The 15429-nt window shown below is 48.1% G+C and overlaps 1 protein-coding gene across 11 annotated transcripts in view; it reads left to right on the top strand.

The window, feature by feature from the left end:
* The window catches only part of APBA2 (amyloid beta precursor protein binding family A member 2), a 220688-nt gene that overhangs the window by 67262 nt on the left and 137997 nt on the right, over window positions 1-15429 (top strand). For 3 of the 11 annotated variants that reach the window (XM_074400117.1, XM_074400118.1, XM_074400115.1), the window contains exon 3: window positions 12990-13152. The exons of the other annotated variants lie outside the window; for them this stretch is intronic. The gene's annotated coding sequence lies outside the window, so the exon portion shown is untranslated. The remainder of the gene's footprint in view (window positions 1-12989; window positions 13153-15429) is intronic. 11 annotated transcript variants of the gene reach the window in all.

The following is a 15429-nucleotide window of genomic DNA, read 5'->3' as shown; positions in this document are numbered from 1 at the left end:
AGGCTGGCTGAGCCTCATGGCAGGGTGGTAAAGGAATTGATAACCCAGACAGGTTGTCCGTTCATGTGGAGTTCTTTGCATTGCTGTGATACAAACTGCTGTGCTACTGAAACCTTCCGAAAAAACAAGCCACACCCAGAGAGTGACTTGGGCAGGTGTGATATGTGTGTGTATCCAGAGAGTAATACTTGCAAGGAGCAGAGCTTCCAGAAGACCAAGGTTTAGTGGAGGCAGCAAGTCAGGGCTGGGCAGAAACCCCTGGGGTATCTGGAAGTCTTCGGACGTTTTCCAGGGTACATGGATGGGTGTGTTAACCAGCTAGTTCTATGCATCACCGAGGAGAGGCACCTGCCCTACTGGGAGCCGTGCCTTTTCCATTGCTTGTTGTTTTTTTGAGACAGGGTCTCCCTCTGTCACCCAGGCTGGAGTGCGGTGGCACGATCTCAGCTCACTGCAGCCTCTGCCTCCTGGGCTCAAGTGATGCTCCCACCTCGCCCTCCCAATTAGTTGGGACTACAGGCAAGCACCACCATGCCTGGCTGATTTCTTAAATGTTTTGTAGGGACGGGGTCTCACTGTATTGTCCAGGCTGTTCTTCAACTCCAGACTCAAGTGATCCTCTTGCCTCAGCCTCCCAAAATGCTGAGATTACAGGCGTAAGTTACCACGCCCAGCCTCTTGTTGTCGTTAGTAAACTTTTAATTCTAGAACAGCTTTAGAGTTGTAAAAAAGTTGCAAAGGCTGCAGAAAATTCCCATGCTTTCTTCATTCAGTTAATGAATGTTAACTCTCGTTAACATCTTACGTCACACGGTGCATTTGTCATAACTGAGGAAGCAACATGGGTCCATTGGTATGAACTAAACTCGGTAGTTTATTCCACTTTCTTTAGTGTTTACCTAGAGTTACTTTTCCGTCCCAGGAACCCATCCAGGCCACTACTTTAGCTGTAGTCCTGTGTCTCCTTAGCCTCCTCTGGTCTGTGACAGTTTTTTAGCTTTCCTTGTTTTTCGTGACCTTGACAGTTGTGAAGAGTACAGGTCTGGTCTTTTGTGGAATGTCCCTCAATTTGGGTTTATCTGATAGTCTTCTCATGGTTAGACTGGAGTTACGGGTTCTGGGGAGGAAAACCACAGAAGTGAAGCACCATTTTCAACTTGTATCAGTGTGACGTGATAGCAACATGACTTAGCACTACTCATGTTGACCCCCATCACCTGGCTGAGGGAGCTTTTGCCAGTTGCTCACTGTATGATTACCTCACCTTCTTTGCATAGTCCTCCCTGGAAGGAGGTCACTGTGTGTTTTCCATGCTTAAGGAATGTGGAGTTACACTCCACCTCCTTCGCTGGCGTTGGGGGTATCTGTATACATTATTTGGAATATTTCTATATGGGGGACTTAATCTATTCTCCCCCATTTATTTATGCAAACATTGACATCAATATGGATTTGTGGATATATAATTTATACCTTGCTTTGTAATCCAGTGCTGTTATTTATTTTATTGCTCCAACTGTCCCATCTTTGACGATACAAAACTCTTTCAGATGGCCTCCCATGTCTCCTTGAGAGATCCCTACCTTTTTGTTTATTTGAGTACAGTCTGTCAGCCCTATCTGTGGGTTCTGCATCTGTGGATTCAACCGACCTTGGATAGGAAATGTTTGGGAGAAAAATAGATGGTTGTGTCTCTACCAAACAGACGTTTTGTCTTGTCCTCATTCCCTAAACAATACGGTAGAACGATGATTTACATAGCATTTACATTGTACTAAGTATTATACGTAATCCAGAAAGGATTCAAAATACACTGAGGAATGCACATAGGTTATATGCAAATTCTACATTGTTTTATAGAGGGGACTTGAGCATTGAGGATTATGGTGTCTGCAGGGTGCCCTAGAACCAATCCTTTACAGATACCAAATGGAAACTGTACCTGTTTTAGGCACAAGATACTTAGGCTCATCTTGAATTTTTCCTACCTAGCTCTGGACTCAGCCATTTCTGCAAGGGTCCCTGCCTTATTTTATTGAAGAATGGTATCCAGAAACCGAGGTCTGGATACTGAGGGTGCTTGTTGCCACTGAGCTGTGTTGTTTCCAGGGCCTCTCAGCAGACAGAGCTGGGAAATACATGTGTCTGCTCATCTGTGTATACATACGTATCTGTCACCAGGCTGGAGTGTAGTGGCGCGACCTCAGCTCCCTGCAACCTCCACCTCCCGGGTTCAAGAAATTCTCCTGCCTCAGCCTCCCGAGTAGCTGGGACTGCAGGTGTGCGCCACCCATGCCCGGCTAATTTTTATATTTTTAGTAGAGACAGGGTTTTACCACGTTGGCGAGGATGGCCTCAATCTCTTGACCTGGTGATCTACCCACCTCGGCCTCCCAAAGTGTTGGGATTACAGGCATGAGCCATCTTGCCTGACCTTTTTTTTTTTTTTTTTTTTTAAAGACAGAGTCTCACTTTATCTCCCAGGCCGGAGTACAGTGGCACAGTCTTGCCTCGCTGCAACCTCTTCTGCCTCTTACGTTCAAGGAATTCTCCTGCCTTAGCCTCCTGAGTGTCTGGGATTACAGGCATGCACCACCACGCCCAGATATTTTTTGTATCCTATAGCTTTTTGAATGCATGGCCCTATCTGATGGCCAAGCCCTGGACCTAGCTTCCTGATCACTCATGGGAGCCATGTCCATGTGTCCCATAGTAGGAAAAAAAACTTGGACAGCTGACTGTGTGGACCAGAGCAGCCACAACAAAAATGACTCAGATGGCTTAAAGAATAGTTTCCAAGTATACACAAATACAGAGAAGAATCAGACGAAATATTCTGAGAACCTGAGGCGGGAAGATTGCTTGAGCCCACGAGTTCAAGAAAAGTCTGGGCAGTATAGTGTGAACTTGTCTCTACAAAAAAAGTAAAAAATAAAAAAGCCAGGTGTGGTGGTCCCTCCAGTGGTCCCACCCCCACAGGAGGCTAAGGCGAGAGGATCGTTTGAGCCTGGACAGTTGAGGCTGCAGTGAACCATGAGCACCACTGCATCCCATCCTGGGCGATGGAGCAAGACTCTGTCTCAAAAAAAAAAAAAAAAAAAAAAAAAAAAAAAGCATCTGGGTCCCTACTATCTAGTTTAAAACACATACAAATATAATTCAGCCTTCTGTGAACACTGCCTCCCCAACCACCCCTATGAAACACAATAAATTGAATTTACTGTTTATTTTTTGGAGGTGTGTTTTATTTTTATCCTGCATGTATGCTTGAATGATATATCCCATTGTTGTATTTTTCAAACTTTGTAGAAATGACATCTTACTGTGTCCTGCAACTTGGATTTTCATTCACTGAGACGTTTTACACGTATGGATCTTCTTAGCAATCCTGAGAAAAGCTAGAGTCACTGTCTCCATTGTACAGATAGAGAAACTGATAACATAGAGCAATGATGTGATTTTTGCTAACTTCAAGCAGCTAATGAAGGTGAACTCACATTTGTATCTTCAGAGCCTGAGTCCATGCCCTTTGTATGGCGCAAATGTCGAGATTCATCAGGAAAAGGAAGAAGCAGCAGGTCTTGTTGGTCACTTCCTGACCCTGTTGCTCCCCTGGAGCCTGGGGTCCTAGTGTCTCCCTTAGCCTGGAATCCCAGTCTTTGCGTTTTGCAGGCTCCAGGAGTTTTGATGAAATGAGGATCCATATGGCTGGTTGAGACTCCCGCCCCCTCATCACTCCCTACCAGCGTTTCTGCAGAATCCTCCTCTTCTCTGAGCCTGGAAATATTCTGTGGCTGCCTCAAAAGTCAGCCCCTCCTTATTTTAGCACCAGATGCTGCCCCTCGGCTTCCCTCTGCCCTCCAGCAGCATTGCCTGTGATCCCTGGGACCATGGCCTTCACACTCCACGTTGAAGCAACTGCCTTCCGCTCCCATCCTAGGAAAGGGGACGAAGTCTCTTGCTCCTCCTCCCCCCTCCTGCTGCGGGCCTATTTTGGGGCTTCGTTTTGCTGTAGAACTTCCCGAAAGGCCAGTCTGTAGTGGCTTTCTCCATTTCCTCTCCTCGCATTCTCTCTTATACCCACTCTGGTGGGACTTTTGCCCCTCACACTGACCCCTCTCCTGACACTCTTGACCCGTTCACTGTTGCCATCAAGATCTCTAAGACTCCAAGCCTGCAGATCCGTGGTCAGCTCCGTCCCATCCCACGTGACTGGGCAGCACAGCAGCGTTTGCCACACTTGCTCCCCCGGGAAGCACTTTCTTCCCTTGGCTTGGGGAGCACGCTGTGCTTGGGATTTTCTTCCTGCTTCGCTGGACTTTGCTCAGTCCCCTTACTGTGTCCTGTGAGTGTTGGAGCGTCCCTGTGGTCGGTCTGTCCTCCTCCTCTTTGCTCAGTCTGCACTCACCACGGTTGACCTCATTCTGTCTTGTGGCCCTGAATGCCATCCTCATGCTGAAGGATCCCACATTTATCTTTTAGCTCCGATTTCTCTCCTGACTTCCAGACTGTACACCTAGTTGCCCACCCTGCACTTCCCCTTAGAGTTCTAATGGACGTCCCCACACAGCAGGTGCCAGGCTGTCCTGGGCTCTCTCAACCCCAATCTCACCATCTCAGTAAATGGCAGCTCCACGCTTCCGGATGCCTAGCCTTGGAGCCAGCCTTGACTCCTGTCTCTCTCACACCCCACATGGAATCTGTTCCGAAACCTGCCCCTGGTCACACCTGCCCTGCTGCTGAGCCATGAGAGCCTGTCGTCTCCTTGCTAGATCGCTGTGCCAGTTTGCTGACGGTTCCGGTTTCCACGCTGGCTCCATGCCTTCCCACCCAGGTCTGTGTCTGCTCAGCAGCTGGTTTATTGCATCCAAACTTAAATGAGATTGCTCCTCCGACGGGAGCCCTCCATTCCCCCGCCATCCCCCTCAGTGTAAATGCTGGAGGCCCCTCCTCAACTGACTGTATTTACTAAAATTCTATCCTGCAGAATCCTGCCTGGCTAATAACTTCATCACTTTCTTTGTGTTGGTTCCAACATTCTCTTCTCCAGGTGGCTTCTGCGGACTTTGGTACTGGCCCGTATCCCTGTGCTTGTAACCCCGGCCTTGCACAAACACCCCCACGTTAATTCTGTAGCATATTGATTGATTGTTGTCATTGCCCCCGCCCCCCGCCCCGCCAAGACAGGAAGCCTGGGAGGGTGGGCGCTTGGTCTGCTTCCTTCAGCCCTGGGCTCCCAGGCCTGGCATCTGCTTGAAGACGGTGCTCACGGGCAGACGGCAGTAAATGCACAGTTGACACCTGCCAGTAGGGGCCTCCTGCCCGGCTGCATGCTGGCCCCTCACCTGCCTCTTGCTAGTCCTGGGCACACCTGGAGGACAGTCAGGGAATGTCTTTCCCCACCTGCCCTGGCATCCTCCAACCCTGGGGACCTTTCTAAGACATGGCTGCTTGGTGACCGTGTGCTCTGTGGATTTCTGTCCAGGAGGGGCCCTCACGGCCATGTGCATGTGGATGCGGACCAGTAGGATTGGTTTCCTACACAGAGAGCCGGGCCAGAGGCGCAGCTGGCCCACCCCAGCCCCATTGCCCACGGTTCACCCAGTCTCTGGGCCTTTCCGATGCTGTGTACATCTGTATGTGTTTCAGTGAACAGAGCCTGCAATCGTAGGACTTTCTCAGACAGTTTGATTTTCAACCCCACAAAAAATACATTTTACTTAACCACGTAGGACACCTCTATAGACCACAAGCAGAAGTTTCGGGAGCGTTTCTTAAACTCAGGAGAGGTGCTGCATTCTGTGTGGTCTTCGGTTTTATTTTCAAATTCTTGTGCTGCTCCATAAATTCGCTTGGCAATCTGCCTGTTGGTCCCTAGCAGTTGGTAAGCCCCAGCTTTCTCAGCCATCCTTCCTGTTCTAGAGGAGAAACCTGAGCAGCAGAGAGCTAGGGTCTTGCTGAGGTCACACCAGTGAATTCACCAAACAGCCAGGACTGGAACTCTGTCCTTAGATTCCATCCTGTGGCTTTTTCGGGCTTGTGTAATTAATTTTATGATGGTACCATTGTGGCTTATTGAAATTACCCCAGGAGGAACATCAGTTCTATTAAAGAAATTTTACTGTAGTTGCCCACCTGCTCTATTCAGGGAAATGCATCTTCTGTGGGATTTCTTCTGGGTAATTAAGAGAGTCTAAGAAGCCGGTTTTATAGTCATTGATTTAACTGTAGATAACAATGAGGTTAAGCTCAAAAGCTGATTCCATCTGCAGGAACATAGGAGTGATTTGAATTAGAAAGGGTGCTCATCAGAGCACCTCCCAGGTGCCTAGCGAGGCGTGGGGGTTTTGGTGGGTTCCCGAAGGGCAGAGCCAAGGCCTTGGGCCAGGGGCACAGTTCCATTGCACTGGGGTGGGCTTGGGGCACAACCTTGTGCTTGGAGGTGGGTGTTGGCTCTGGCCCTTGGCTGCTTGCTCCTGCAGGCACGGCGGTGGACCCGTAACCCAGCAGCCATAGAGGAGCTGTGAGAAATGCACAGTCTCAGGCCCCACCCTGGCTCTGCTGACTCGGAACCTGCATGTTAATGAGACTGGGGGTATGTAGGCACATCACAGCTGGTCCAGCTGTGGCCTGAGGACTTGGGTCTGTGGTTCCTGGTTTTTATCATCTAGCTGGTCATCCTCAACACTAGGGAGTGTGGTTGGTTACCATGTGTAAGGCAATGTGCTAGGTGCTGGGGTAACAGGAGGGTGGGCAGAGCCCTCCCTGCCTTCTGGGACTTGCTGTCTCAAGGACAGGCAGGGGCTGGCATATGTAGCTGTACATCATGGTGTTTTACAAAGCCTGACTGCCATGGACCCTAGGGGTGGGCTGGATTCAGATGCAAGGAGGGAAAGCAGGTGGGGTGGGGTCCCAGGAAGGGGAACTGCATGAGGAAAGGCACAGAGGCTGGAGGGGCGCAGATGCCGTCAGTAAATAGCGTCTGAATGTAGCGGTGACGGCCAGGTTTTGGGGGCTTTAAGTCCCACGTTTAGATATTTCAACTTTATCCGGTGAGTCATGGAAGCCACTATAAACTTTTTTAAAAAAATTAAATACCATTTTATTTAAAAAATTGTGTACAGTACACATAACATAGAATTCCCCTTCTTAGACCATGTTGAAGTGCAGAGCTCAGTGGCATTAAGTACATTTACACTGTGGTGCAGCCATCGCCCCCATCTGCCTCCAGAACGCTCCTCATCCTGCAGAACTAAAACCCAGTCCCCATTAAACACTTACTTCCCGTCCGCCTCCCCTTAGCCCCTGGCACTCACCGTCGTACTTTCTGTCTGTGATTTTTACTCCTTCCCCGTGCCTCATACGTGTGGCATCGCACAGGATTTCTATTTTGTGACTGGCATATTTCACTTACAGTGTCCTCAAGCTGCACACACGCTGTAGCCTGTGTCAGATTCTCCCTGTTTGTGGAGGCCGCGGGATACTTCATGATGTGAATACACCACATTTTGTTGATCATTCATCTGGTGAAGGATGCCTGTGTTCCTTTTACCTCTTGCTGTTGTGAATCGTGCTGGTGTGAACATGGGGGCACAAGCTCTTTGAGTTCTTGTTTTCACTTCCTTCGAGCGTTCACCGGAAGTGGGGTCATTCCTAGATCATATGGGAATTCTGTGTTTAGTGTTTTCAGGGTACCGTTTTCCACAGGGGCTGCACTGTTTTATACTCCCGCCCACCATGTACAAGGGTTCCAGTTCTCCGTGTCCTCACCAGCACTGGTTATTCTCTGGTTTTTTGATCGTGGCCGTCCTGATGGGAGTGGGGTAGCAGCTCCCTGTGGTTTGGATGGTGTTTTCCCGATGGGGAGTGATGGGGAGCACCTCTCCTGTGTGGGAGCACTGGCCTGGTGAGCAGGGCTCTGTGGTGGGGAGGCGTGTGCTGAGGGCTGCAGGAGAGGGTAGCGGGCAGTGCTGCCCACTGTGCATCAGGTTTGCAGTGATGGGGACGTTGCCCCTTGCACCTGCACATCAGGCCTCCCTCGTGCTACTTTGGTGGCTTCTGTGGGAACACGGTATGTCCAGGATGCCATTCCCAAGGCAGGACGAGCGCCGTCTTGTTTGATGTGTGGCCTGTGCTATGCCAGGCCTGCCACGTTTGCCCTGTGACTATGTCCGGCTGCAACTGGGTTGAAGTCGGAGGAGCTGAGACAGGCGAGGGAGAGCGTTTGAAGAATATGTCCCTTGCTCTGGTGTCCTTGCACCGCCCAGTAGTATTTTGATGCTCTGGGAACATGAGAGGATTGCACTTCTCCACCTTCCCAGAGTTAGAGAAGACCATGTGCCTTGCCTCCACCAGTGACATGTAAGCAGAAGTGACTTGTGAGTAGAAGCTGGAAGGGACTTTCTGCGCTGTCCTTTTTCCGGTCACATTAGTCGTAGAAGCACATGCTGACAAGGAGGGGCTGTGATAGCAAGGTGGCTGCAGTCTGCCCTGGACTTGCAGTGGCCTTTGAGTGAGCATCACAGCGGCAGTTACTGGGCCCAGGCCCCGTGGCGTGGGAGCCGTTCGTTGGCGCAGCCCAGCCAGCCTGTCCTCACAGACCCAGAAGGATCCTGAAAAGTGTTTCTTAAAACACTTATGCACAGATAGGTGAAGATGGATGTGTAGCACTGTGGGATAATTCCACATGCTTCTTTGTATCTCAGACAGTTTCAAGATGTGGTGAAGGAGTGGCACTTTTCTGTAGGTGAGTCTCTTGCTGAGGAGCTCATGATCAGCTGGTGATGGTTTCATTTCGTCAGCGGCACAGAGCTCTGGCTTGTGTGTGCTGAGGCCTGTCCCCGCTGGGACAGGGAGCTGATGAGAACTCAGGAACCCCGCAGCTCTGCCTGGCTTTAATGGCCTCTGTATTTTCCAGCGCTTATCAAATCCAGAGCTGTTTACATTCTAGGAGACAACTTCAGACTCTGCGGACCTCATTATACTTCCAAAGCAGGAGAGTCATTGTTTTAAGAGTTATTCCCAACTTTTTTGTTTTTGACTGCAGAAATGCCTTTTTAATATCAGAAAATGTCTAAGGCTTTTCCTTACTTGACTATAGTCTTGTGTTCAGTACTATTTTGGTCATGCAGTTACTAATCATTAAATAAATCTTCATTTTAAGTTTAACTTTCTTCTGTTGAGCTTTTCAAATATACACAAAAAAAATGGAGAGAATTGTGATCCCTGCAAATTCATGTGTCGAAATCTTCAACCCCAGGACCCTCAGAGAGTGTGACTTTATTTGGAGAGAGGGTCTTTTTTTTTTTTAGAGACTTAGTCTCACTCTGACAACAGTCTGGAGTGCAGTGACATAATCTCAGCTCACTGCAGCCTCTGTCTCCTGGTTCAAGTGATTCTTCCACCTCAGCCTCCCAAGAAGCTGGGACTACAGGCACATGCCATCACGCCCAGCTAATTTTTTTGTTTTTTTTTTTTTTTTTTTTTAGTTAGAGACAGGGTTTCACTGTGTTCGTCAGGATGGTCTCGATCTCTTAACATCATGATCTGCCTGCCTCAGCCTCCCAGAGTGCTGGGACCACAGGTGTCAGCCACCATGCCTGGCCGGAGAGAGGGTCTTTGAAGAGGTAATTGAGTTAAAATGATGTCACAAGGTGGCTTAATGCAATCTGACTGATGTCCTTATAAGAAGAGATTCAGACACAGGCACAGAAGGATAGCCGTGTACATACAAGGCAGAAAGCAGCCGTGTGCGAGCCAAGGAGAGAGGCCTCCCGAGAAACCAGCCCTGTCGACACCGTGATCTCAGTCTTCCAGCCGCCAGAACTGGAAGAAAATAAATTTCTGTTGTTTACACCCCCTAGCCTGTGGTACTTTGTGATAGCATTCCTAGAAAACGAATGCAGCGCCCGTGTGCTGTTGTTGAGTGTCAGCAGTTCCAGTTTTGAAGCAGTTTTCATGGACTGCCTCTGATGCACAGGGAGCGTGGGACCTACAGCGGACTACTAGGCAGCCCCTGTCCTTGCTGAGCTTATACTCTGCGGAAACTGAAAACAATCATGAAGACGAGCTTCAGTTAACAACACTTTGAGGCTGGGTGTGGGGGCTTGAGCCTGTAATCCCAGCACTGTGGGAGGCCGAGGCAGGCAGATCACTTGGGCCCAGGAGTTTGAGAGTAGCCTGGGCAACATGGTGAAACCCCATCTCTACTGAAAATACAAAAAAAATTAGCAGGCGCCTGTAGTCCCAGCTGCTCAGGGGGCTGGGGTAGGAGAATTGCTTCAGGCCAGGAGGCGGAGGTTGCAGTGAGCTGAGATTGCACCACTGCACTGCAGCCTGGGTGACAGACAGCTTGTTTCAGGGAAAATAAAAGGTGCTTTGAGGCTGAGCGCAATGGCTCATGCCAGGAGTTCAGAACCAGCCTGGGTAACATAGCAAGACCCCTGTCTCCACAAAAAAATACTAAAATTAGCTGGGCATAGTGGTGCATGCCTGTAGTCCCAGCTACTTAGGAGTCTGAGGCAGGAGGATTGCTTGAGCCTGAGAGGTTGAGGCTACAGTGAGCTATGATCGTGCCGCGATACTCCGGTCTGGGTGACAAAGTGAGACCTGGTCTCAAAAAAAGAAAAAAAGAGCGCTTTGAATTCTCATAATCACATGACATCTGTCTGCCTTAGACACCCACGCTGGTGGGTGGTCACACCCAATGCCGGTGGTCTGCCGGGGGTGCAGATGGATTCTCACACCCTTCCAGGTTCCCCCTTCGGAACTGAGGCTTCAGGTATGGGAAGGGTTTGTGCAGTAAATGGATGAAAATGGAATGAGAATCGTGGCCTGAGCAGCTTTGTCCCCGTCAGAGCCAACCTATTACGTGGACCAAAATTCAGACCTCCCATGGCAGTGAGCCAGGCCCGGGAGGAACCAGGATATACCCATCATTCTTAAACAGTGAAGACCCAGGGAGGTGATGAGTCACTGCGGGAAGTGATTCATTTGCTCCCTGGTAAGTTCATCCGGGATTCCTTTAAATACCAAATCCCCATGTACGCTTAAAAATACCTAGTTCACTCAGAAACACTGCTGACTAAGGAAGCCAGACACGAAAGACTACGTGGGGTGTAGTTCCATGTATCGGATGTTTACAGAAAGGGCCTAATGACAGAGACGGAAAGTGGGTGAGGGCTTGCCAGGGTCTGGGGTGTCAGTGAGGGCTGGCTGCAGGCAGCCATGAGGAGCCTTCAGGGTGATGAGGGTTCTAAAATGTGTTGTGTGGCTGAGCCACTGCTACAGTCACTATAAGTCCTCTGCGCTGATGACAGGTGAACTGTGTGGGGTCTAAGTTTTTTTTTTTTTTTTTTTTTTTTTTTTTTTTAGACAGAGTCTCACTGTATCATCCAAGCTGGAGTGTAGTGGCATGATCTCAGCTCACTGTAACCTCCGCCTCCTGGATTCTGGTGATTCTCCTGCCTTAGCCTCCTTAGTAGCTGGGACTACAGGCAAGCGCCACCACACCTGGCTGATGGTTATATTTTTAGTAGACACAGGGTTTTCAACATATTGGACAGTCTGGTCTCGAACTCCTGACCTCATGATCCACCTGTCTCGGGCTCCCAAAGTGCTGGGATTACAGGCATGAGCCGTTGCGCCTGGCCAGGGCCCAAGTTCTATCCCAGGAAAGCTGAGGAAGCCACTCAGTTCAGCTCTGTGAAAATCGAGGGAGTCTTTATGTAGGAAGCAGGCTCTGAGCTGGATGTGAATGGCTGAGTGTCTTTGGTATGGAGAGACCGCTGCAGGGGACTGACTCCCAATGGAGGAACAAGATCCTGGGGAAGCGGCCAGGTGGGTGACTGAGGCGAGTGGAAGGAGAAGCCTGTCACAGGTGAGGGCATTCAAGGGAACTGCAGGGGGCCCAGCGCTTCTCAACTCTGGCTGCTGATTTCCAGCCGCCATTTCTAAAAACTGGTGCCAGGGCTCTGCTCCTGGAGGTTTGGATTTAATTGGTCTTGGGTATAGATCCTGGATGTTAGTATTTTTAAGCATACTTTTAAATGAAGTGATACTCTATCATTTCCTTTTCACTTCTCAGCTTGTTACTTCTATAAAGAGATCTTGTATAAAGGGATACCTCCCCTTGTCCCTTACGTGGTCACCCAGTGGGACAGTTCAGAGAGAAAAGGCCAGGTGACATGTGATTCTTCATTTGCCAGTTTTGAAGATGATGAATGTTTCCCATGACCTTCCAAAGCTGGTTTTTAAAAATTTATTTTAACTATCACCATGAACTCGGGGCGGAAACGTGTTTGTTAGGTTTCAAACCATTGCAGTCATTATCCTTGTTGAAGTTCACTGTGGCTGGTGGTAGCGTCTTTAGCTTGGCCTCTGAGACCATTTGACTTGCTTCTAGTCATCTTTGATAATTTCCTTATCTTTAAAAAATTATATATATTTTTTAACAATAAAGATGGTTTTTGGCTGGGCATGGTGGCTCACACCTGTAATCCCAGCACTTTCGGAGGCCGAGGTGGGAGGATCATGAGGTCAGGAGATTGAGACCATCCTGGCCAACATGGTGAAACCCCGTCTCTACTAAAAATACAAAAATTAGCTGGGCGTGGTGGTGTGCGCTTGTAGTCCCAGCTACTTGGAAGGCTGAGGCAGGGGAATTGCTTGAACCTGGGAGGTGGAGGTTGCAGTGAGCCGAGATCACTCCACTACACTCCAGCCTGGTGACAGAGCAAGACTCCATCTCAAAACAAACAAACAAACAAATAATAATAATAATAAAGATGGGTTTTGCCAAGCTCTCAGACTGGTCTCCGACTCCTGGGCTCAAGCCATCTGCCCACCTCGGCCTCTCAGAATGCTGAGATTATACAGTGTGAGCCACCATGCCCAGCCTAACTTTCTTGCCTTTTAAGGGTGGAGCAATTTTATTTCCCATCCCTCTTCCACTAACTTGTGAAGTATGTGTTAATTTATTATTCTTTTAGGTTGTCCTAGAGAGTATGTTCTGCAGACTCATTAGATGCTGGCAATGATGGTCTTCTTTAGTACTTTAACCACTTCCTGGACAAGGCGGCGACTTTGCATTTAGATATCGGTATGGTGTGGACGGCAGCTACACTCACCAACACGCCACCCGCACAGAGATCGGTATGTTTTGAAAGCTGCCAGGAGACCTTGGTGGCAATCCAGGGCTGAAAACTCTGGGTGGGGCACTGGGTGGGTGGCCAGTGCACTGAGGACTTGACGGGCGCTGTGGGAGAGAGGACCAGACCGAAAGCCTGTGAAAAAGGCTGGGTGTGAGTTTTTTAGTTGCTTATCAGGTTTATATTTAAAAAAATATGTTTCTAATTCTGTTAGTTTGTTTGGTCGTTTGGTCTGGCCTGATGTGGGATATAGCATTTTCAATGAATAGGTATTCCCAGAGTTGGGAAGCAGGCATGCCCTTTTGTCAGAGATGCTTCTGTTACTCATGTGCTTTAGTAAAGGAAAGTCATGCAGCCCAGGCCCGGCAGGGCATCGTTGAAGATCCTCAGCAGGTGAGGGGCCTTCCCTGTGCCCCACACATTGCCTGAAAGATGAGAAGTGGAGGACCAATGAGAACCTTCCAGATGGGTGCTCCAAGCCACACAGCTGGCAGGTGCCAGCGTGGGGATTTGAACTCAGCTGTGAAATCACTTCTGTTACCAGCAGAAGCGGGTGACAAAGCCGGCCACAGTCCAGAAAACAGGAGCTGTGACCAAGGTCTCATGGACAACATAATCCAACAAATAGGCTTGCTTTAGAATATAAAGCTCAAGGAATTTTGGGGCAGTTGATAGACGCTTTTGTTTTATACTATATATTTTGAAATATTTTTAGATTCACAGGAAGTTGCAAAGAAATATTCAAGAAGGTCCTGAACACCCTTCACTTAGTCCCGCCTCAGTGTTAACACTCTGCATAACTATAGTACCATAGTCAAAGCAGGAAATCCACAGCGGTGTATTCAGCAGAACCTATTCAGGCTCCAGCAGTTATAATGTGTGTGTGTGTGTCCAATTGCGTGTGCAACTTCATGTAACCACCACCATAATCAAGACACTGAATTGTATCGTCAGTGAAGGCCTGCCTCGTGCTACCCCCCTGTAGCCACACACTGCCCCTCTTCCATCATTCCCATCCCACCTCAACCACTGGAGGACATTTGGGGTTTCCTGTTCGGGGCTGTTGCAAACCCAAAGCTGCTCTGTGAACATTCACTTACAGGTTTCCGTGTGAAAACAAGTTTTTATTCCTCTAGGATCAGTTACCTACAATTGCTGGGTTGTATGGTAAATTCGTTTTTAGTTTGAAAGGAACTGCCACCCTCTTTTCCAGAGTGGCTCTTCCGTTTTATATTCCCGTTAGCAATGAATGACCCGTTTCTCCACATCCTTGCCACCATGTGGCGTTCTCACCGTTTTTATTTGAGCTATTCTCACAGGTGCGCGGTGATACCTAGTTGTGGTTTAGATGGCATTTTCCTCATGTCTAATCATGCTGGGCATCTTTTCATATGAGTATTTGCCATCTGAGTATCCTTGTGGGTGAAATGTGTGTTCATCACTTTTGCTCATTTCTAATTAGATTTTCTTTCTTTTTTTTTTTTACTGTTGAGTTTTGAGGGCTCTATATATTCTAGATACAAGTACTTTGTTAGGTGCATGGTTTACAAATAATTTCTCCCAGACTGTATTTTTTTTTTCTGTTGTCTTGCCCTTTGACAGAACGAAAGTTTCTCATTTTGATGAGGTCCAACTTTTATCAAGTTTTTTCCTTTTATGGAGATGGTGTTTGGTGTGTGTCTAGGAACTCTTCGCCTGATATTTAAGGTGCCAAAATTCTTTCTTTTGGTTTTTTTTTCTGCATGTTTTATGGTATTATATTTAAGTCCTTGATTTATTTTGAATTAGTTTTTGTAGAAGGTGTGAAACTTAGGTCAGATTTATTTCTTCTTTTTTTTTGCCTGTGGATGTGCAAATACTCCAGAACCATTTATTGAAAAGGCTGTCTCTCCTCTATGGAATTCCTTCTGCTCCTTGTGAGAAATCAGCTGGGTGTATTTGTGGGGATCATTTTTTCCTGTGCTCTCTACTCCATTCCATTTGATCTCTGTGTCTCTCCCTTTGCCTGTAGCACTGTCTTGATTACGCTCTCTTTGTAGGAAGCCTTAATATCAGGAAGGGTGATTTCCTGCATTTTATTCTTCTTTTTCAAAGTTATTTGGCTCTTCTCAAGCTTTTCTTCTTCTAATAAATTTTAGAATAAGTTTGTCTGCATCTACAAAATAACAGGACTTTTGTTAAGCCTATCAATCAATTTAGGCAGCATTGACCTTTTAACTATGTTGAGTGTTCCACTCCATGAATATGTCTCTTCAGTGTTTAGATTTTTGATTTCCTTCCT

The sequence above is a fragment of the Saimiri boliviensis genome, chromosome 5 (genome assembly GCF_048565385.1).
Source record: "Saimiri boliviensis isolate mSaiBol1 chromosome 5, mSaiBol1.pri, whole genome shotgun sequence".
In the NCBI taxonomy this organism is placed as follows: domain Eukaryota; kingdom Metazoa; phylum Chordata; class Mammalia; order Primates; family Cebidae; genus Saimiri; species Saimiri boliviensis.
The sequence above is the reverse complement of the archived record's forward strand: the minus strand, read 5'-3'. Positions and strand labels throughout refer to the sequence as shown.